Source organism: Psittacula echo (assembly GCF_963264785.1).
Source record: "Psittacula echo genome assembly, chromosome: 4".
Lineage (NCBI taxonomy): Eukaryota > Metazoa > Chordata > Aves > Psittaciformes > Psittacidae > Psittacula > Psittacula echo.
The window spans coordinates 79101001-79125141 of NC_137738.1; positions in this window are offsets into that span (position 1 = coordinate 79101001).

A 24141-nucleotide genomic window follows, 5' to 3' on the forward strand; every position below is an offset into this window, starting at 1 on the left:
TATTTCCCTTATTTTCTTTTTCTTACAATTCCTCCATTTTATCCAAGATCATGGGGATTTTCCAAACAAACAGAATAAAATTATCAATAATATTCTGGACTCTATTTTGTCATCTTGATATGGCTATTTCTCTCTTCCTTTCTGTCCTTGTATCTTCTCAGATTACTCCAGAGGTCTTTAAATGGTCAGCCTTACATCTTCTCTTCAAGAATGGCATTCTGATGAATCTGAAATCTAGGTGAGCTTTGTTATTAGCTTCAATGGAAACATGTTCACTAAAATAAATTATTTGTGAAGGTTCATTTGCTGAGGTCTGTGTTGCTTGGAACAAAATGATCTGAGCATTATATGCCTTTCAACTATGTATGGGGGTAGCAGCAGCTAGACATTTTCTAAGTGGGAGATGCCTGGTTCTTGCCCAAACAACTTAACAGATAAGCATGAGATCAAATAAATGAGGAAATTCTTCAAGGAAGTTGCTGGAGTGCATTGATGATTATTTCCTTCTACAAGTAGTAGGAGAGAGGTGCTCTGCTGAACCTCATACTCACCAAGCTTAGGCTAGTGGGGATGTAAAGATCAAAGTGAGCCTTAGTTTCAGTGACCATGAGATGCTGGAGTTCTGGATCCTGAGGACAGGGAGGAGGGTGAAAAGTAAGTTCATAATCCTGGACTTCCAGAGGCCAGATGCTGGCCTCTTCAAAGACCTGCTTGGAAAGGTGTCAAGGGATAAGACCCCAGAAGGAAGAGGGAGGAGGGAAAGAAAGCTAGTTAATACTCAAATGTGGTCTTCCCCAAGCTCAAGAGAATTCCATCCCAACAAATGCAAAGTCAGGCAAAAATGCCAGTGGACGAGCAAAGAGCTCCTAACCAAGCTCAAACAGAAAAAGAAGGCATATACAATGTGAAAACAAAGTAACCTGGGAGGAATACAGAAACAGTGTCCGAGGATCTAGGGATGAACTTAGGAAGGCTAAATGCCAAATAGAACAATATGAACAAGGATATCAAAGATAGCAAGAAGGTCTTCTACAAGTAAATAGGTGACAAAAGGACAATGAGGGAAAATGTGGACACATTGTTCAATGCGACAGGTGATCTGATGGCACAAAACATGAAAAAGGCTGAAGTGCTAGCAAGACTGGCCTTCCAGAATCCTGGGTCCCAGAGACCACAGTTTATACGGATCTGGTTGATGGGGCAGAGTGTACTTCAGCAAGATTGCTGACTACGCAACGCTGATGTCGTGGTTTAACCCTAGCCATCAACTAAGCACCACACAGCCACTCGCGCACTCTCCCCTGGCAGGATGGGAGAGAAAATCAGAAGGGTAAAAGTGAGAAAACCCATGGCAAAAGCCCTGCATGCAAGCAAAGCAAAACTTTCACCATTTCTCATATACTGAACATGATGCCATTTGGAATGGGATATCCCTTAGGCCAGTTGAGATCAGCTGTCCTGGCTTTGTCCCCTCCTAGCTTTTTGTGCACCCCCAACCTACTGGCTGGCAGGGGGATATGAGGAGCAGAAAAAGCCTTGATTATTTTTAAGCACTGCTCAGCAATAATGAAAACATCCCTGAGTTAGCAACGCTGTTTCCAGCACAAAGACAAAACATAGCCCCATGCCAGCTACTATGAAGAAAATTACCTCAGCCAAAACCAGCACAACTGGAAGGAATGTCTGATATGCCAGAGGGTCATGCAACCATCCAGAGGGATCTGAGTAGACTGAAGAAATAGGCTGACAGGAATCTCATGAAGGTCAACAAGGGGAAGTGTCAAGTCATACACCCAGGGAAGAAAAAGCTCAGGTGCCAGTATATGTAAGGGACTACCCAGGTGGGAGGCAGCTTGGCAGAAAAGGACCATGCATCAAGCCTGGGTTCCACTAGATAAAGTATTGCCAGCAGGTTGAAGGAAGTAATCCTTCTTCTCTTTTGAGCACTGGTGATGCCATACCTGGAGTATCCACTTCTGGGCTGCCCTTGTACAGAAGACTTATGGACACACTGAACAAAGTCCAGTGAAGAGCCACAAAGATGATTAAGGGACTGGAACATCTCTTATACAAGAAAGGCTGAGACAGCTGGGGCTGTTTAGCACAGAAAAAAGAAGGTTTGGAGGGATCTTATCACTGTATATAAATACCTGAAAGGATAGTGCATGGAGGGTGCACAGAGTCTGTTCTTTCCAGTGGCACCCAGAGACAGGACCAGAGGTAATAGACACAAAATAAATCACAGATTATCCTGCCTGAACATCAGGAAATACTTTTTCACTGTGAAGGTGACTGAGCACTGGCACAGGTTGCCCAGGGAGGTTGTGGAGACTCCATCCCTGCTGATATTGAAGAGCCATCTGTACATGGTCCTGGGCAACTGGCTCTAAGTGACCCTGCTTTAGCAGAGGAGTTGGACCAAATGACCTTCAGAGGTCCCTTTCAACCTCAACCATTTTGGCATTCTGTGAGGAGTCACTAAAATCCCATTTGTATTTGCTCTTGTTTCTGCACTGTCTTGTAACATATATATGTATACAAATACTTTGAAAAAAGTCATATTCTTTTGCTTTAGGGTGAATTCAAACATTACTTTTTCATTCATATAGTCACCAAGGAAAAGCTTAAGCCTTTTTTCTAATATTTCCACTCAAATTTTCAGTTTTGAAATTAATTGATCATAGAATCATAGAATCAACTAGGTTGGAAAAAACCTATAAGATCATGATCCAATCATTAAAATATGCAAGCAGTGACCTATGAAATAAAATTATATTGAATGCAACCTTTTTTTTCTTAAGCATTAGAAGAATGTCTACTTCGCAACTGAAATTCTCTAAGTCCACTCAATGAAGCAAAATTAAACCCTTGTTTGTGGTAAGTCTGCTTTTTCTTGAGTTGTATATTTCATCCTGCCAGTGCAAACCATATGAAGACTTTAATATTAATCCAAAAATAATTTCTATTTCCCTAATAAAGTTTGATAGCACTTCCCAAATCTCTTTTCCTCTCTATTTCTGCTTTCAAATATAATCACTTATCAGCTGTGCCATTCCATTTTCTAGTATTTTGTCCATGTAGTGAGGTATTGCTGAATGGCTATAATGTGCTGATTTTAGACTGCCACAATCTGCCATCCTTGATTACTTGCCAGCTAAATAAACTGACAGAATTGTTGCAATTATACTTTTACAGAGACTTTCAATAGCAGGAAGGAAGTGATTTCTGTTAGCAGCAGGTTTTGGTAGCAACACAGTCCCACCAAAGTATATTGAGAAAATACTTTACTTGGGAAAAGTGGCATGGTTTGTGTTTTCCTAGAAGTCTGAGGAATATAGGCACAGGCAGATCAAACCTAATACATTCCCACTAAACAATAAATATATTAAAGAAAATATAGACTATATTTACTGAGTATCATGAGGAGATCAATTTATTTCCATAGCTCCCATACACTACAAAGGGCTAATAGGGATTAGAGATGTCAGGAATATACAAGTTTTACCCTTCCTTTTCAAAGGTAGTGTTTTTTTTTCAGGGCTGGGGATAAGGAAAGGGAGCGAGAGAGTGGGAGAAAAATACTGAATCCAAGACTAGGCGAGGGCTAATGGTTGAAGGGCATTTGCAGATACACTGAAGTTTGACTGAAGTCACTAGTCTGAATTAAATAGAGTGGGGAAAAAAAAAAAAAAAAAGGATCTATCCCTCAGGGCTTGATTTGCTGGGTAAAGGGCTCACATTCCTTCTCTGGTTTTGCCTAGAAATTCCAACCTCATTATATAAAAAACTACAAATGAGATTTATTTTTCATTAACATTTTGTAAATGGTATTCCAAAAAGGGTATCTGCAAGTCCAGTTACTGAACCAACTGTCTTATTGTGTACATTGAACCTGAGAGTAAGAAGGCAAAAACCCAATGCATTTGTTACTTCTTAGGAAATTAAATCAGAAACAGATGTTCATAAGACAGTTGAAGTATTCTACCTCTTTTTTGTCTGAGTCTTCACAGAAAAGTTAATTTTACCAGTTATGTAGCTCATTTTTAGTAGCAGAAAAGCACTGGTCAAGATATGGGAACAAAAGAATAAGGAATATTCCAAGAGTTCATATGAAATATATTCATCAAGTCAGCTCAGTCTAAGGAAATCCAGTATAAGTGCTGCCTAGAGTACAGAGAGTTTTCTGGAGCAATCAAGAGGCAGGACTGACATTTTGTATTGCTAGAGCCAAAGCAGCTGTTTGCAAAAGAAACAATACCCATACCATATCTTAATCCATCTACTTACTCATTTCATAATATTTCTTAACTGCATTGGTGAATATTTTTAGGAAGCAATTTGGATTAAAATTGTTTATGGAGCAAATTAATTACAACTTACTATTTCATTACAATGGTTGTATTACTGAAAATTCATTGCAGTAATTGAAGTTACTGGCTGCGATCAATGTAGGGAATAGACTATCTTGTCCTGTGTGCTGTGGAGTACTCTGTAAAAGTTATCTATTTTACCTTTCTGATTTAAACAAGAAATTCTGTGCTTACTAAAATATTTTATTTATTCATTTATGCAAGATATTTAAAAGACATTTACACATTTTAGATATATTCTATCTAACAAATAAGTAAATGTCAAAAGTTTTCTCTGAGTGTGTAGAAATGTGGTTAGGTCAATACACCGTGCCACTGTGCATGCTGAAAGATTACTGTTCAAAAAAGTGGACAGATATAGAAACCTTAATGATTCTTCATTAGTAAATTGTTGTGGGAATTATGGGGAATCTATCAATGTTTAAGAGACTACAGTGAGAACCACTTAGAACAAAATATTGTATTATATAGAGTATTGTCTTAAACAATGCTAGTCTGCTAATACACAAATCCAGAATAAGTAGATGACTTTAAGAATCATAGAATCATAGAATAGTTAGGGTTGGAAAGGACCTTAAGATCATCTAGTTCCAACCCCCCTGCCATGGGCAGGGACACCCCACACTAAAGCATGTCACCAAAGGCCTCATCCAACCTGGCCTTGAACACCGTCTGGGATGGAGCATTCACAGCTTCCTTTGGCAAACCATTCCAGTGCCTCACCATCCTTACAGTAAAGAACTTCTTCCTTATATGCAATCTAAACTTCCCTTGTTTAAGTTTTAACCCGTTACCCCTTGTCCTGTCACTACAGTCCCTAATGAATAGTCCCTTCCCCGCATCCTTATAAGCACCCTTCAGATACGAGAAGGTTGCTATGAGATCTCCACACAGCCTTCTCTTCTCCAGGCTGAACAGCCCCAACCTTCTCAGCCTCTCTTTATATGGGAGGTGCTCCACTCCCCTGATCATTCTCGTGGCCCTCCTCTGGACTTGTTCCAACAGTTTCATGTCCTTTTTATGTTGAGGACATCAGAACTGTACACAATACTCCAAGTGAGGTCTCACGAGAGCAGAGGGGTAGAATCACCTCCTTTGACTTGCTGGTCATGCTCCTTTTGATGCAGCCCAGGATACAGTTGGCTTTCTGGGATGCGAGGACACACTGCCGGCTCATGTTCATCTTCTCATCAATCAACACCCCTGAGTCCTTCTCTGCAGGGTTGCTCTGAATCTCTTCTTTGCCCAACCTGTAGCTGTGCCTGGGATTGCTCTGACACAGGTGAAGGACCTTGCACTTGGCAGGGTTAAACTTCATGAGGCTGGCATCAGCCCACCTCACAAGCATGTCAAGGTCCCTCTGGATGACATCCCTTCCCTCCCGTGTATCAATCAAACCACACAGTTTGGTGTCATCGGCAAACTTGCTGAGGGCGCACTCAATCCCATTGTCCATGTCACCGACAAAGATGTTGAACAAGATCGGTCCCAACACCGATCCCTGAGGGACACCACTCGTTACCGGTCTCCAGCAAGACATCAAGCCATTGACCACAACTCTTTGCATGCGGCCATCCAGCCAGTTCTTTATCCACAGAGTGGTCCACCTATCAAATTGATGTCTCTCCAATTTAGAGACAAGGATGTCGGTGGGACAGTGTTGAATGCTTTGCACAAGTCCATGTAGATGACACTGGCTGCTCTACCCCTGTCCCTCAGTTCATGCTGGCTGTTACCAAGCACCTCCTTGTTTTTCATGCCCCTTAGCATGCCTTCCAGGAGAATCTGCTCCAAGATTTTGGTAGGCACGGAGGTGAGACTGACTGATCTGTAATTCCCTGGGTCATCCATTTTCCCCTTCTTGAAAATGTGGCTTATATTACCCCTTTTCAAGCAACTTCTGACCACAAGACAGAACAGGAGTAAAATATGGAAACCAGGAGTATATACTTTAGATGAGAGAGAAAATAATAAAAGAGATGCAGATATTAAAGAACTGTCAAAAAAATTTGAAAATATTATAACGACTTTTTACAAAATTTTTTAAAAAATTGTACAGAGCTGGCAGTTGTATTTGCTATTTTCAGGAGCTTTCAGGAAGACAGGAAAAGAAAACTAAGAGATAGATGAAGAGAACTTCATTTATTCTGAAGTGTGATACATGCAGTATGTTCTTACGTACATAGTGAAGGGAAAGATAAAAACAAGGAGTTTATGACTAAGCTAGTTTTTTGCTAACACAGAATGAGCAAGCCAATTAAAACTGGCAAAAGCAAGCTAATTTGTTTCAAACATTTTAAAAGACTCATTTTGTTTCACATCTTGTGAAATATGGATTATGTTTTGACGATGTGACTATTACTTCAAATTCTGAATAGAAATAGAAGATAAATTTGAAGCAGGAAGTGTGCAGAGATTCAAATTACAGTTTTTCAAAGAACAAAAAAAGCATGTATGACTGTATTGAGATGGAAATGATGGAACCCAAGACAATGTCCAGCAGGAAATGTAGGGAGAATGTGCAAGTGCCATGACAGTGTGGCAAACAGAACAAAGAGGATCTAAATGACAGCATTTGTTCAGAGTAGGAATTCACAGCAACCATACCCAACATTTCTGCAAAAATTGAATAGATTACCCATCTGAAATAAAACAGAATATTTTTTTTCTGTCAAAGTTGGGGACAGATGCATATACTGATGTGGTGCTACAAACAATGGTACCAGAATAATATAAGCAATGCATGGAAAAGAGAGAGACAAAGTTTCCACTAGAATAGCATGTGAATTAATGGATATGTAAATCCTTCATTAAGAAATAGTTGTTTAGTGAATCAAGGGACCTGGCAGAATCAGGGAGATATGAAAGTTTTCAACATAGTGCAAGGCTAAAAGTAAACAACTACTTCACTCTTTCCCATTTATTAATTTTCCTCTTACCTTAAGACAAACATTAAAAGATGGACTAAATCAGTAGGTTAGCTAAAAGACTGAAATATTGCGACATTCAATTGCATAAAGACTCAAGAGAAGATATTCTAAGAAATATGGCTGCAGGATACTTAACTGAAAGCTACCTTTTGGATTATATAAACTAATATTTATGCACTAAGACTTGTGCAGATTTTTGTTGTTACTGTGTGAAAAACGAGAGAAAATGAGGAGGTTTTTTCAAAGTGATTTGTGGAAAAATTAACAACCACCTGCATTAAAGATAATCAGAAGTGTGAAATGCAAAGAAGGACTAAAACTGGGTGTGGGATGGAGTTAACACACTAAAGTGAGGAAGATAATCAAAGTAAGAGTTTTACTTGCCTGATTTCTGAAAGGGATAAAAAGGTAACAAGTTTTTTCTCATGGAAAACAAAGCAGGGTTAGTTGTACTGCATTTAAGTGCATCTTCAAGCCAGGAAAACTAGTCTGCAGAGCTGTTAAACAGACAAGGGCTTACATATTTAATATGCATTTGCTAAAACTGAAAGGAATTAATCAAATAAATTATAATGACAGCAAACAAAAACTGAATGCAAATATGCTTGATAAATAAAGAATGTTTTGTTTTAATTCTTATGCATAAAAAAGTTTACTGTTTTTTTTTTGTGGGTGATGTGTATCACCTGAAACTGACTCCAAAACACTTGCATTATAAAAGAGGATTAGCAAACAAGAAGAGATTACTTTTTTTCAGCACTGTTCCTGATATTCACAAGACAGTTGTGAATTGAAAAAACATAGTTGAGTGAAGTATCCATCTAAACACTGTACATATCAGTGTAATAAGAGAGATTTCTTGGGTTTGGGGTTTGTTTTGAATGGCAATTGCCAGATCTACACCACAAGGTAAAACTTAGGAGAAAGTAATTAAGGTTTTACCACAGAGTTGTGAATGGTACAGCCTCATTAATTTTTAACAAGTGTAAGATTACAGCTGCTGAGAAAAAAATGTGGTCACTAACAGATTAGTCACTGTCCTGGTTTAGCAGTAGCAGTCATTTTTTCTCCTTCTTAGTAGCTGGTGCAGCGCTGTGGTTTTGACTTTCGGCCTAGGAATAATACTGATAAAGCCGATGCTTTCAGATGCTGGTCAGAATGCTTACCCTGACCAAGGACTTTGTGAGTCTCATGCTCTGCCAGGGAGGAGGGGAAGCCGGGAGGAAGCAGGGGCAGGACACCTGACCCAAACTAGCCAAAGAGTTATTCCATACCACAGCACGTCATGCCCAAGAGGTAGAACTGAGAGTTCCCGGAAGGGCTAGATCACTGCGGCGTGGGGGAGAGTTATCAGTTGGTGAGGTGTTGTATTCTCTTCGCTTGTTATTTCCTTTATCATTGTTATTGGTGGTAGCAGTAGTGATTTGTGTTATACCTTAGTTATTAAACTGTTCTTATCTCAACCCATGGGAGCTGCATTCTTTTGATTCTCCTTCCCGTCCCTCCAGAAGCGGAAGGAAGAAAGGTGGGGGGAAGTAGACTGCATGGTTCTAATTTACTGCCTGGGCTTAAACCACAACAGTTCTTTTTGGCGCCCAACATGGGGCATGAAGGGTTGAGATAACAGCAGATCTGATCGAAGCACAATGCTGATTTATTGGCTCTCAATGTTGTTTCTCTTGATGTCACAGTTTCAGTATGCTGTAGCTTACTTAGAGCCAGAATTTGCTGTGTTAGTGTTTATCAAGTGTGGGCCTTGGGCTAAGGTTCTTGTTTCACTGTACTTTACGGTAATGGGTTGTAATACGGGCGGACTCCGGCAGCAGGGCAGGATGGATGTGGCTGTGGACTTGTACTTGGCCATCCCGCTGCTCTTCCCTGTCCTGGCCCTCGTTCTCGCCTCCGTCTTCGTGAGGCAGCGGGGAGCTGAGAGGGAGCAGCTGCCGGTGGAGGAGGTCGGGGCGGTTGAGAAGGGAAAGGAGGCAGCTGCTGAGCAGCGGGAGGAGGTGGTGGAGGAGCCAAGCCCCACAGCCGAGCCCAGCCCCTTGGCAGCCGACAGCATCTCCCAGCAGCCGCCTGCCGAGCCCTGCGAGCCCGAGCCCCAGGAGGATGCAGAGAGCAAGATACCAGGTTTGGGAGCCCTGGCTGGGTCCAGCCTCGGGCACCTGGGACAGGTGGAGGATGCAGGAGACCATGCAGCATTTCCCAGCAAGGCAGAGGAGGAAGATCTGGACTCAGAAAAACAGAAGCTGGTGGTGAGAGAGCCGGCAAGCACAGCAGCTACACCAGCCCCAGTGACAAGTACAGCAGCACCATTTGAGAGTTCTGAAGGTTTTGAATGGCTTTTGGGTACCCTTGGGACCTGCCTGCTGATTCTAATGGGGGTCACCATGTTGGCACACACACAGAGTGCGTTCTACCCACGGCCATTTTGTCTGATCCCAAAAGTGAAGCAGAGTCAGGTTTGGGTCTTATCTGGGGTTAGACGACGATATAAGGGGACCAAGAGGTTTTTCCCAAGGCTGGACAGTCATGAGTGTCACGGTGTGTGGGACAGTATGGGCGAGTATCTAGTCCACTGGACCCCTCCAGTGCTTTGGAAGCATCAGAGATGGAAGGCAGCTGTGTGGAGTCCCCAACAACAAGTTGCAGAAACTGCTGCAGGAGAGGGTGAATTATTTTGAGCCTGATGGGCCCGTGACACTTCAGGCCATCAGGGCAGAGATGCAACACAGAGATGGACTCATGGTCAAGGGGTGGACTTAGCAATGGACACTATTGCCCAGGTTATTCACGAGTGTGAACACTGTACACAGCCTCTCCTGCTCTGACAGACTGTAACAAGAGATGGAGCCCAACATCATGGACTGAATGGACTCAGCAGCTTTATAGGGATTGGTCCGTGCACTAGGATAAGAGTGCACTGAGATGAGAGTGAGGGTATATTGAAAATGTGGGATCTGAGCATGACGTGAATGGTATGGAATAAGGGGTGGATACACCTCGCTCCCCATCCAGCAATGGGGACTCACAAAGTCCTTGGTCAGAGTAAACATTCTGACCAGCAACTGAAATCATTGGCTTTATCAGTATTATTCCCAGGCCGAAAGTCAAAACCACAGCACTGCACCAGCTACTAAGAAGGAGAAAAAATGACTGCTACTGCTAAACCAGGACAGTCACGTGAAAAAGATAATTTGCAAGAGGTCAGTGGAAAACAATGGCCTCTTGAAGAAAAAGAAACTTTTTTTTTTAAAATATATAATAACTGAGAAAAAAAGGAAAATCAATTTCTGTAGTACGTGTTGTTTCCATTATCGATTTCTTGAAATAGCTGGAATATGAACTGGTGCCTCTCCAGTTTGAGATTGCTAAATGCATCCTTTTTAAACCTGGAAAAATATTTGCATTTGACATAGTGATGTACAGCCAGTGGACACCGCTTATTTGGATTGAATTTTAATCATTAATAAAATTTCTTATACTTAATAAAAGAATAAAACCTGATTAAAAAATATAATTTTTTTTAAGTATGTTAATAAATTGTAGTGCCAGAAATCCTTTATTTAATGCAATTAAACTGCAGAATAGCTTTAACAAAAAAAAAAATCACACTTTGATCATTGGGCCCTAGGCCAAAGACTAGCATCACTTACTGTAATATCGGTGTTTCAGGAAGAACCACAGGTAGAGCAGTTTTCAGACAAATCTGTAGTAGCAAACAAAACAGTGCCAGGCTCTGGATTCCTTCTATGCACTGGAGCTGCATCTTTGCTCTGATAAGTTGTTAGAATGGTGTTGGACCTGGGCTAGTCAACCTAGCACCCTCTAAGATATACCTTGTACATGATTCAGGAGTCTGCCCAGCGACAAATGCAAACAGGCATTTTGGATATGGTATACACTGGTTATGAGGGACTGAGAGAATTTCCCATATGATTTTGTCTAAGAAATTGCCCTTAAAAAGTCTTTTTCCATTTCTAAGACCTTAATTATGATAAAGCCAGTATAATGCTGTATTACACTAGTGTATTATAGATTACTGTATTAAGATTATATTAATAATAATGTATTAAAATACATTATGTATTTCTCTGCATAGTGAATAGTCAACCCATTGTCCTTTGATAGGGTGAGGTCGTTAAGGAAGAAATAGGACAAGACCTTTATCACACTAAGGAGAAAGGTGGTTCATTGATAGCTGTGTACATTCCTATATTGATTTAAAGTAAAAAGATTTTGTATTAGCTTTATTTCCAACTAGATGCACATTTAGGTTTTTGGGTTCTTTTTTTTCTGAGTAGATAAACATTCAGTCATTAGTGTAATAATCATTTAACATCAAAAACTTCCTTCAATGTAAGTTCATTAATAATAAGGCCAAATAAACTATTGCAATTATCACATCTGACATTGTGTTAAGCAGAGGACAGAGTTTTATGTAGATTTGAACATAACATTTTGCACAAAGCTCTGAAGAACAGTTTTCTCTAATAAACACACAAAATATAGATATTGGATAATTTTGCACAGCTGGTAGGTCATTTTATTTTGCTTGAAGTGCTCACTTAGGCTCATAATGCTGCAATCTGTTTCTTCAAAATTCTTGCTTTGTCTGGGTTTTGTCTGATCAGTCAGTCTTTTGTTTAACCATCCCGTTGAAATTATATGCTACCAAGAAAGCAGGTAGCTGACAATCACAATAAAGGTACTAGCTGCTTTAAAATAAATGTAATTGCCTTTTCCATAAAATTCAGCCTGTTCAAATTAAAATATTTCTGCGTATTCCTATATCTGAATTTGTAAAACACCCAAAAATGGAATACAGCTAACTCATTTCAGTTTACAATTGTATCACCTTATCTAATGTAGGGTTTTTTTCTTGTTTCTACAGAAATTTCAGACCCCACACTACTCCCTTCAACTTTTTTTTCCTTCACATAGGCTAAATATATTTGTCTGCCTTGCAGTTATATGAAGCCTATGTACTGTAGCTGAAGAATTTGTCTTTAATGTACAATTTATTTTGCAGTCAAGTGGAATAATTAGTTCCTTTTCTTCAACAGATGAAGCTTGTCTCATCTTTGCTGCTTTAAAATGATGCTCTCTCTAGCTGAAAATGCCTTCTCGGCTGATGAAAGTGTTCCTTGGTTGTTCCACAGCTCTGCAGGAATTCATAATATCAAGATTTCTCACCTCACTGAATATAAGGGATTAGTTTTTTTTTTTTTTTTTTTTGTCAATGGTATTCTAGAGGTCTTAAAAATTAATACATTTACTGTATATCAGTAGAAACTTTAACTTGGAATATTCACAGAATGGTTTCAGCTGGGATTGTCAAGAGTATAAGCTTTGGTTTAGCTCTGTTGCTACTGATACCTATCATTCCTTCCTTATTCTTAAATTACATTATTGTTATTGGACTTTGAACATTTTGCCATTTATATGTATCATCCATTTAAATGTTACAGCTATCACTGGGATAAAATACTGTAGAATTTAATTAAAAGTGTGGTTTTACATTCATTAAGGGTTGTGGAAAATCTTGGATACACTGGAATTGTTTTTCATGCCAAAACTGTTACTGAAATAAAAGGTCCCACTAAAACAGATGCAGTTTTGGTGAACCTTGTCTGAATCCAATCTGCATCTACCTTTTTTTCAGGAAAGGAAGAAGATATTTTAGCTTTATTGTAACTGAATTTAATTTAGACTCTGCAAATAGGTAAAGGTGAAACAATTATCCAAGTTTTGAATTTTTATCAGTTTGCTGGCATATGCGGTATGCAGATAAAAAACTTGATCAGGAAAAATTGTAATCCATGAAGAAAATGCTTATCAGTGTCTTGTATACAACATTTTGAAACTGGAAAAAGGTAGCAAATGTAGAATCTGTTAAATTCTACATAACTTCACTGTATTTCAGTCATGAAAGAAAAATCAAATCTAAAGTTCTGGAATAGATCTTTCCTTTTCTTTTTCGTGTTTTTTTTGGGGGAGTTATTTATTTATTTATTTATTTCCCTCCCATGCCTCTAGTGTTAACATTATGCAATCAGCAAAGGAAGCTGAAAAGAAGGTAAAGAGTTTGAAAGCCAAACTTGTTATAGTGGGAAAACCAAAATAAGCCAAAACAAAACCTAAAAAACATGTAAATTAAAGACAAATATTGTCATTTAGAAATTGAGAGATAGATTCTTTTCTCTTAGATAAAAAAATCCCAAACAAATCACAAACAAAAACCAAGCGCCAACCTCTCACAAAGCAAACTCAGAATGGACTAAATTCAATGAAGAAAAGTTAAGGATATGACCTTCAATTTACCTGTTATAAGTTCAACTATTAAAGTAAATATTATGAGAAATCTCACTAACAGCGAGATCCAACTTCGAAGTATACTTCTGAAGTAAAAGAACATAATTTTCAAATCAATGTGAATTGTGAATGTCATTGACCGCATTTTCATGCATTCCAAAGTAAACTATATCCACAGTAAACATATTTAATATTTACTCAGGCTACATTATAAATTCTACAGTTATAATATCAATTTATCAGCAAAGAGGTGGAATGCAACAAACCATGGGAGATATTAATTAAAAGCCATCTCTAAATTGTGTGCTAAAAAGTGTAAGCCAGACGCTATTTTCCTGAAGGCAGACGGAGGATCGTATTTACAATTCAGTTATGGACAGGTGCCCAGATTTTAGCTTATCTATCATTTGTTACATGCGGAGTTTGTTGCATACAAGCTGCCATTACTAATAGTTTGGGACAGAGCCATGAAATTTCAAGTACTTTATATTTCAGGTCAGACCACAATCTAGTTAGTGTCATTGGAAATACATCCACCATTCCTCTGCTTTATAAAGTCTGCTCGTGACCAACTGAACTGCAATATTGGTTTACTTCTATTTGCTCTTTTTTTTTTTTTTTTTTGAGGTATGTTAAAACTATTTATTTGACTATGCTGTAGAAACACAGCTCTATTTCTTGTCTAAAATCCTTTCATTTCTAGTATGTTTGTAATTTCATTTTCAATATTCTTTGCACATAATATCCAGGTTACACATACTGTGCAGTATTTATGCAATTGCACAGATGGCAGAAAAAATAGCTTTCATTTCAAATAACACATCATGTTCAGGGAAAAAAAAGTATGCTTTAGATTCAGCATCAAATCTTTAACTTAGAGCATACCTAGTTTTTGGCTTCTCATGTACAATGCATAGAACTGAATGAACATTGTGATGGAACACTTCAAGAAGGATTGGATGCTACAAACAATGTGTATTACTAAACAATTCAGAATTTCCATTTGAAATTTAAGGTCAGTGAAATACTTGCTTGTTTAAAAAGTGCAGATCTGGTATTATCATAGTGACAATTTCAGTGTGGGGAGATGGAATTTAGATACTTTTATCTGCAAAAAGGATTCATTCGGTTGGTTGTGGAAAAGCATTCCCAAAGCCATAACGCTATACAGGAGAATTGAGATTATTATTTTTAATTTACTTTCTTTTTTTTTTTTTTTTCTAGGATGTAAGCCATATTTTTTCAATAGCAATTTGCTTCCGTTCAAATCTTTTAGATTCAAATTCTTCCATTCAAATCTTTCAGATTTGAAAGCTTAGGGCTTTCAAATTTCTCATAGACACTTGTTTTAACCTTTATTTGTAATTTTAGTGAGCAGACTAGAGGCAGCAAATGCTCGTTTAAACTAGCAAGTGGAATAATTCAATAAAAAAATATTAATACCCTTGACTAAAAGAAATGACAGCTTGCATGCCAAGGTCTTTTAATTTACCAAGAACTGGAAGCTCTCAAAAAATTTATTTGCTTAGTGTCATCTATAAAAATATGTCCATACCCAGCTTTATCTTAAATGAGGACTCAAACTCTGCCCTGTTTCCTGATAAGAGACTGCGTGGTCTATTTCTATTTTTAGTCTTCACCTTTTTCATATTAGAAGAATTAATTACCAGATTTAAAAATGTGTTTTATTAGCATTAAAAGAATAATCTTAGTGTTGTAAGGGCTATGTAAGTAGTGTGATAGAATTGTAACAACTATCCAGATACTATGCTAACATATTTACAATGACAATAAAAGCATAGATCACTTAGTCTGGAGCAGGCTAAATTTTCATCCTCCCATGGTCTGATCAATGATTAAATACTACCAGAGGTGCCTAAAGAAGCATCAGACATCAGTATCATCTTTTTCCTTTTCTTGTGCGTGCGCACACACACACGCAGGAGTGCAGAAGATGATGGAATCATAGTATGCTTAGGGTTGGAAGGGACCTTAAAAATCATCTAATTCCAAACCCCCTGACATGGGCAGGGACACCTTCCCTTATACCAGACTGCTCAAAGCCCCTTCCAACGTGGCCTTGAACATTTTCAGGGATGGGGCTCCCTGTTCCACCATGGTCTTCTTCAGGGATTGCAGGTGAAACCCTGTTCTGCCCGTCCTCATCCTTCTCTGACTTGAGAGTTTGCAGAGTTGATTCTCACTCTTTTTCCTCACTTTTCTCTGTTGAGCAGCATTCTGCCCTTTCTTAAACATGCTTTTCTTGAGATGGCACCACCTCTGCAGTGGGGCTCAGCCATGCCTTGTCGTTGATGGGTTGTATCTGTCTGGAACTGGATGTGTCTGGCATGGGGCAGCCCTGGTCTCTCCTCACAAATGCTGCCCTGCAGCTCTGCTGCAGCCAACACCTGAGCACCTGCACCCTCTGTCCTGGGTTCAGCATTAGCAGTCATTTTTTCTCCTTCTTAGTAGGTGGTGTAGCCTTGTTTTTTTGACTTTTGGCCTGGGAACAGCACTGATGACACCAATGTTTTTAGTTACTGCTCAAATGTTTAGTCTGACCAAGGACTTTCTGAGTCTCATGTTCTGCCAGGGAGGAGGGGAAGCCGGAAGGAAGCAGAGGCAAGACACCTGACCCAAACTAGCCAAACAGGTATTTCATACCACAGCACATCACACCCAGGATGTAACTGGGAGTTACCTGGAAGGGCTGTCTCACTGCTCGGTCGGGCTGCTTATTGACGGGTGGTATTGAATTCTCTTCCCTTGTTATTTCCCTTATCATTATTACTACTGGTGGCAGCAGTAGTGGTTTTGTGTTATACCTTAGTTACTGGGCTGTTCTTATCTCAACCCGTGGGAGTTACATTCTTTTGATTCTCCTCCCCGTCCCTCTGGGAGCGGGGGGCGGGGGGAAGAAAGCGGAGGGGAAATGAGCGAGGAGGCTGCGTGACTGACTTACAGCCTGTGCTTAAACCACAACCCTCACAGCATGAAATTACTCATAGAAGTGATTTTTTTTTTTAAGTTGTTTTAGAGTTCTTTTTGTTAGCTGAATGTCGTTTTCTTTGTTATCTTGACCCCACACCTAGGTGTCACCCTCTTTTACAGGCTTTTTCAACATCATAGCTTTTAAAATATTTTAAGTTGTTAGAAAACTAAAATACGTAAAAACAATATCACTGTATGCCAGCCATATAACATAGTATTTTTATCATAATAAAAAATAAAGCACCAGATAATAAAAGTGAGTTCTACATCATCATTTTATAGCTTGTTATAAAAAAGATATGCTTATAAAAAATAAAGGTGTTTTAGGAAACCACTGGCAGATGAAAAAGCTGAGCTGGTCTACCTCATAGTGCTCAAACCTGTATTATTGTGAGCGATTAAGCCCAGCCGGTAACTCAGAACCTGGACAGTTACACACAGTATTCCAAAATTATAATTAAGGTTTATTCTCCATTGAAGTATTCTGCTTAAACACTTTCATTCCAAGTCTTTTTGAATGAGTCACAGAAAGCACAGTGCAACATTTTCAAACCATTCACAAGTTCCCGCATTTGAAAAGAAAGCTGTTCATTTTTTACTTACTATTCTGGAGCATTATACCTTGAATTACAACAGACTAAATTGAACTAAATCCCTTTCTCATCTTAAGTTCAAGTGCTACATAGGCTGATCTTTTCACTAAAAAGCTGGCTGGAATTTACATGTTCCTCTAAAACATTTTATTGGACTCATTAAAATAATAAATCCTGATAAATTCAGAGTAAGACTATAGTCTGATCATTGATAAGCTCCTTCTGGACTTCACAACTTATAACTTACCAAACTTGTCATAACTTACCAAACATGCTAAGGGAGCCTTGGATCCTCCCCTGGAAGATGCCAGGGGAAACAAAATCGGTAGCTGCTACTTTTTCATCTTCATGCTTGGCTGCTGTCAAAATAATCCCTAAATAAAATGGGATTTTCCAGCCAGGTGGCCGCTAGGAACAGCTTGTCTCTAAAGTCAGAACATAGAGTATTCAATTAAGACAGTTTTCCACTATGTTTTATAGAACTTTTGTGACTTGATTATAACTATGTTATCAGAGAAGTTTGTTTATATTGCAATAAATACTTACCCTAAAGTTGAAATTGCTGTAAACTACTGTTTTATGGAAATGCTAGCACCTATTTTATTTTCCATTATATGGACTGTGCAGTTGGTAACATATTTGCCAACATTGTTTGGATTGACAAGAACATTAAAATCCAAAACACCTAGGAACACTTTTATGCCTCTTCAGAAAAGAGACATTTGAAGAGAATGTGGTTTTTAGTTTCAAGAAATATTTCACATCAATGAAAAGAAAAAGATAATTATATTCTCATAGAAAGACACTAGAATTGATTTAAAACTGTTCATTAACAAAAAGGTACATATTTTATGTAGTCTTATGCTGTAAATTAAAAGAAGGTAAATTACATTGAGTTTTTATTCTTTTTTTTTAAGTCAAATATAATAAAAAGAAAAAAATATGCTAAAAAGAACTGGCTTCTATTGGATTCTCACAAGAGGTGTCTCAGGAATATCAAAACTCAAATCCTTTAACAACAGAGATATTACAGACATTTCAAAATGCGTCAAATTGGGATAAATAGCATGCTATTCTATTTTTTTTTTAAATCTACTTAAGTTGACTTTCCTAAAAAAATAATGTAACAAAAATTTTATTTATATTTTATGTATGCATGTAGATAAGAAAAGTAGGAGAAAGAAACGTAAACTCAAAGTCACTGAAGTCTTTTGTAACAGTTAGGGATCATAGAATCATAGAATCATAGAATAGTTAGGGTTGGAAAGGACCTTAAGATCATCTAGTTCCAACCCTCATGCCATGGGCAGGGACATCTCACACTAAACCATGTTACCCAAGGCCTCATCCAACCTGGCCTTGAACACCGCCAAGGATGGAGCATTCACGACCTCCTTGGGCAACCTTTTCCAGTGCCTCACCACCCTTACAGTAAAGAACTTCTTCCTTATATCCAATCTAAACTCCCCCTGTTTAAGTTTTGACCTGTTAACCCTTGTCCTATCACTACAGTCCCTAATGAACAGTCCCTCCCCAGCATCCTTGTAGGCCCCCTTCAGATACTGAAAGGCTGCTATGGGATCTCCACACAGCCTTCTTTTCTCCAGGCTGAGCAGCCTCAACTTTCTCAGCCTGTCTTCATACGGGAGGTGCTCCAGTCCCCTGATCATCCTCGTGGCCCTCCTCTGGACTTGTGCCAACAGTTCCATGTCCTTTTTATGTTGAGGACATCAGAACTGCACACAATACTCCAAGGGACGTCTCACGAGAGAAGAGTAGAGAGGCAGGATCACCACCTTCGAGGTCACGCTCCTCTTGATGCAGCCCAGGATAAGGTTGGCTTTCTGGGCTGTGAGCGCACACTGCCCTCTCATGCTCATTTTCTCATCGACCAACACCCCTGAGTCCTTCTCTGCAGGGCTGCTCTGAATCTCTTCTTTGCCCAACCTGTAGCTGTGCCTGGGATTGCTCTGACCCAGGTGTAGGACCTTGCACTTGGCATGGTTAAACTTCATGAAGTTGGCATCAGCCCACCTTACAAGTGTGTCAAGGTCTCTCTGGATGGCATTCCTTCCCTCCCGCGTATCAACCAGACCACACAGCTTGGTGTCATCGGCAAACTTGCTGAGGCCGCATGCAATCCCACTGTCCATGTCACCGACAAAGATGTTGAACAAGACCGGTCCCAACACCGATCCCTGAGGGACACCACTCGTTACCGGTCTCCAGCAAGACATCGAGCTATTGACCACATCAATTACATCCAGATTACCACAACAGGTTAAACACTAATGTAAAGTTCTAAACCCTATAGCTGCCTCTAAAAACATTTTCTCTTCCTGACACTGAAGAGCAGCTGATGTTAGCTGAGTTAATTTTATATCTTTTTTTCTTCATATTGTCTACAACCTTGTATACATAGTTAGCTCTTCATCTTTATAAGCTTATGACATCCAAAGGCTCATGAAAATCTACACATAACACTCTCAAGAACATTAATATGAAGGACTGATTTGATGACTGTTGAAAAACATTTAATGAGATTGGTTTTTCAACTGCAGTACTATCAAACGAAGTAAAATGTTGAATGTCTTTTTCCTGAAAACAGTCTTGCCATTAAAGAAAAAATGTTTATTTGATTACTGGTTTACTAGAATGGCTTCTGATACATATTAAAAAAAAAAATTATCTGCTTGTTTTAACAATTGACTGAGAAATAGAACGAATTTGCCTAGCTAAATGTAGGTAGATATGTTTTTCTCTCAGATAGAAGGATTAATTAATTTTTAGTGTATTGTTTTTCAAACTTGTTCATGTTAGCTTTTAATAGGTCCACCTCCTCCCTTCCTGTCCTCTACTTCCAGTTCCACAGTTACTAATAAGGTTGTTTTAAAATTATATTTAATATATTTATTTTTATTTTTTTATTTATTTTTTATTTATTTTTATTTTTTTATTTTTTATTATATTTTATATATTTAATATATATTTTATATATATAATATATATATTTTATATATTTATTTTTTTATTTTTTATTATATTTAATATATTTAATTTAAATTATAATAATTTATATATATATAATAATTATAATTTTAATTTAAAATTATATTCAACTTATATAAGTTTAAATATCTCTATGCTCCATATATAACAAGAAATATAGTTCACCCCACCCCCATTTTCATCTTGCAAATCTGTTCACTTTAGGTAATTTTCTTTATTTACTTCCTCCAGTGTGTAGATTTTCTGTCCAATGTTAATATCAGACATATAGAAAATTAAATTTACCAGGCAATCCAAGACAGCTACACAGTATATATGAATTAAATTCTCTAGTTAGAAAACATCTCTGAATACATGTGTTGTTCTGGTATATTCTATGAAAACTTAGAAATATCTTTGCTTGAGGAAAACTGGTAGTGTGACAAGTTTGACTTCCTCCAACAATCTTGTTTAGACTATAGCTTAAAACTGTTGTAGAAATCCAGCTGTGACATGTACAGCCTTAATTCATTTTCTTCTCACTTTTCTCTTGGAAGTTACTTTCATAAATGCATGAAAAAGTACTCATGCTGTTTCTCCCTGTCATGCTCAAATCTTTTTTTGGTATCGAAGCAATATCTAGACAGAAGTCAAGGCATCAGAAAATGAGACCTTATAGCTAATAAGTCCAATTATCTCAGTACTTTTGGTTTCAGCAGTTTGTGGGTACAATGTGGAATTCTCTAATTCTTCATACAACAATCTTGTTTATAATGTCTACCTACATTTTCTCCACTGTTTCAGAGAACTTGGCATATAGAATTTCTCCCCTACTACCAGAACTGAAGAAGAAAATTAGTGAGCTTGGGTAACCAATTAATAAATCAATACATCATTATAGTATTTCACTCAAACTAGGATGAAGCAATGTTGCTGCAAAAGCAACATGATTTGGATTAGCTAAAAATATTGGTGACAAAAGTTTAGTGACATTTTTATCTTTTTTTTCCCTGACAGTTAAAATCACCTACAGAGCATTTTAAAATACATTGTAAGTAACTTTCTATAGCACTAACTTCACAACCATTATTGTTATAATGTCAGTGTGAAAAAAAGCCATATGAGCAGATTCTTCTGGATTCCTTTCAATTTTTCTTTTAGTTTATTTTGTTGAGAGAGTCTGCACTCTTGTGAAGGCCTCCTGAAAAAGGACAACTTCGAAGCTCCTCCAGAGGCATTTTGTGTGACCGTAGTCTCTTTCTACGGCTAGATCTTTGAGAGAACAAATTAAACAAAGCATTAATCTATCATGTAGGATTTTGCATATATAAATACACTTAGGATTAGAACGTTCTCCAATAGTAGAAGCAATTAATAAAAATGCCTGTGGTAATTAAGAACAGATTTCTGAAAAGCCTGTTACTTTGTCATTGCTACAGCTTGTGGGGTTTGTGGTTCATATAGCTGATGTTGATAGGGTGGATAAAGTAATCCACAGTGCGATTGTCCAGATCAGATAGTGTAGAATAAACTACAGCTCTGCCTGTACATCCAAATTTACTACTGATCGTGAAATAAGAAATCTGAAATGAAGCTTATGGATTTACAGGAACAACAGTTGATTATGGAGAGAGATACCCCACTGAGTAGATGCAACCAGACTAGATAGACAAGACATTTACATACAAAAGACACGATTTAAAATATCATGGAGGTGAATATGATATATTTTAGTCAAAGTTATAAGTGTTTAAACTGTACAGCATTAAAAAACCCCAGTCTCTGTATAGTCACTTATATGCCTGAGATGTAAAGCTTTCCCATTCTAAACTCTCAAGACACCATACTAACAAGGTGAAGAAGGTGATTGGAAAAAATGAATTTACCAAAAGCAAAACATACCATGATAACCAGATTACTTTCTGCAATAAAGTAGCATCTTCTGTCCAGCAGGTAAATTCTTGGAAACAAAGATCCTGTTCTTACACAAGTGGCTTCAGCAATTAAAAAAGATAATGGGAAAAATGTTTTGCATTGTGTAGATCAGAGAATAAATTTCAATATGTTTTGTAAACTTTGATAACCCATGCAACAACCATATGATTAATGTATAATTATGACCATTAAAAAAAAATAAGAGCCTAATGTGAGATCTTTGGTTTTGAAAAGAGTTGTGTTAACATATATGGGGCTGCTGTTTCTACATATGAAGCATATGTTCTAGAAATACAGTAATAAAAAAGTCTCGTATCATTTAACAGTAAGATTTGACCCTGAACTGACTAAAAATGCCTGTACAACTCAGTCTCTGAAGACTAGCTATTTCTATTTAGAAAGACGTCCAACATCGAATGAGCCTGACTGCACTAAATTTCATTCCTTTAGGCTCTGCAATAGAATCTATGAAACTGAAACAGGCACCTGCATTCCCCGTAGTAACTACAGGGATTGAAGCTTCTCATTAGGGGATTCATAGCACACAGCACTGCCTAAACAATGAAGAGCTGAGGGAATAAATGCATCTTAAACCCCAAACTCAATGTATTCATTTATTTTAAAGTGACATTTCTGAAATCTGTTCCCACTGGACGGCTAGACAACACCAACTCTATAATCAGACAAGCAACTGTGTCTAATTGTAAGACACCAGAAAGATATAATTTCCTAAATTTTTCATATTTCCCTACCCACAAATACATATTCAAGCATCTCAGGATCATGAAAAAGCATTGCTACAAAAATATGTAAGAGGATTTCCATATATAGCCTTAAGCACTAAGGTTGTAATTTCTTTTTCTTTCTCTAAGAATGACTCCAGAAATGCAATCTACATTTTTAAAGTGAGCTGGGAATATCTCCAGGGAGTGAAAAATAAAACCAAGAGAGAAAAGGGACAAAAATCGGCCAGAGGAATAACAGAGAGTGAGGGAAATAAAAGTACAGCCTGACAAGCAGGATAGAATAGAAAGTCAGGAAGACAAATAAAAGCCTAGAATGCATGCAGCAGCAGGATGTGAAGACAAGGATTAATATTAATTGCAGAGAATTTACAAAGCTTGACAAATCCATGTTTTAAGGTAACATTATTTACCAGCAGTTTACAACAGAAATCTGAAAGTATCTGTATAATTCCTATGATTTCCAAGTTCTGTATAATTCCTATGATTTCCAAGTGCACGTCTGCACTTCCTGTACGCTGCATTTTTTAGAGCCTCAGTATAAATGATCTCATCAGCTCCCTGGTACCCTGTTCCCAATGGACACATGAAGTCACAGTCATATATTCCTTAAAATCCTTCTAATTGCTCATTTTCACCATGTTTCAAGAAAATTCCCAAACAGTAGCAATTGCTACTATAAATATTATTAGTATCTTTAAAAGAAGAGCAATTCTCAGGCACAGGACAAATAAAGCTGTCACTTCAGTAACACTGTGTCCTGGGTTCAGCAGTGGCAGTCAGTTTTTTGTTTTTTTGTTTTTTTTTTCCTTCTTAGTAGCTGTTGCAGCACTGTGTTTTTGACTTTTGGCTTGGGAACAAAAAAACCTGATAACACCGATGTTTAGACTGACCAAGGATTTTGTGAGTCTCATGCTCTGCCAGGGAGGAGGAGGGGCCGGGAGGAAGCGGAGACAGGACACCTGACCCAGACTGGCCAAGGAGGTGTTCCATACCACAGCACGTCATGCCAGGGGATGGAACTGGGAGCTACCCGGAAGGGCACGTCCCCTGGTCGGGCGGGCTGTCTTTTCCGGCGGGCGGTATCGTATTCTCTTCCCTTGTTATTTCTCTTGTCGTTGTTATTGTTGGTGGCGGCAGTGGTGATTTGTGTTATACCTTAGTTATTAAACTGTTCTTATCTCAACCCGTGGGAGTTGCATTCTTTTGATTCTCCTCCCCGTCCCTCCAGGAGCGGAGGGAAGAAAGGTGGGGGGGGGAAGTGGACTTCGTGGTT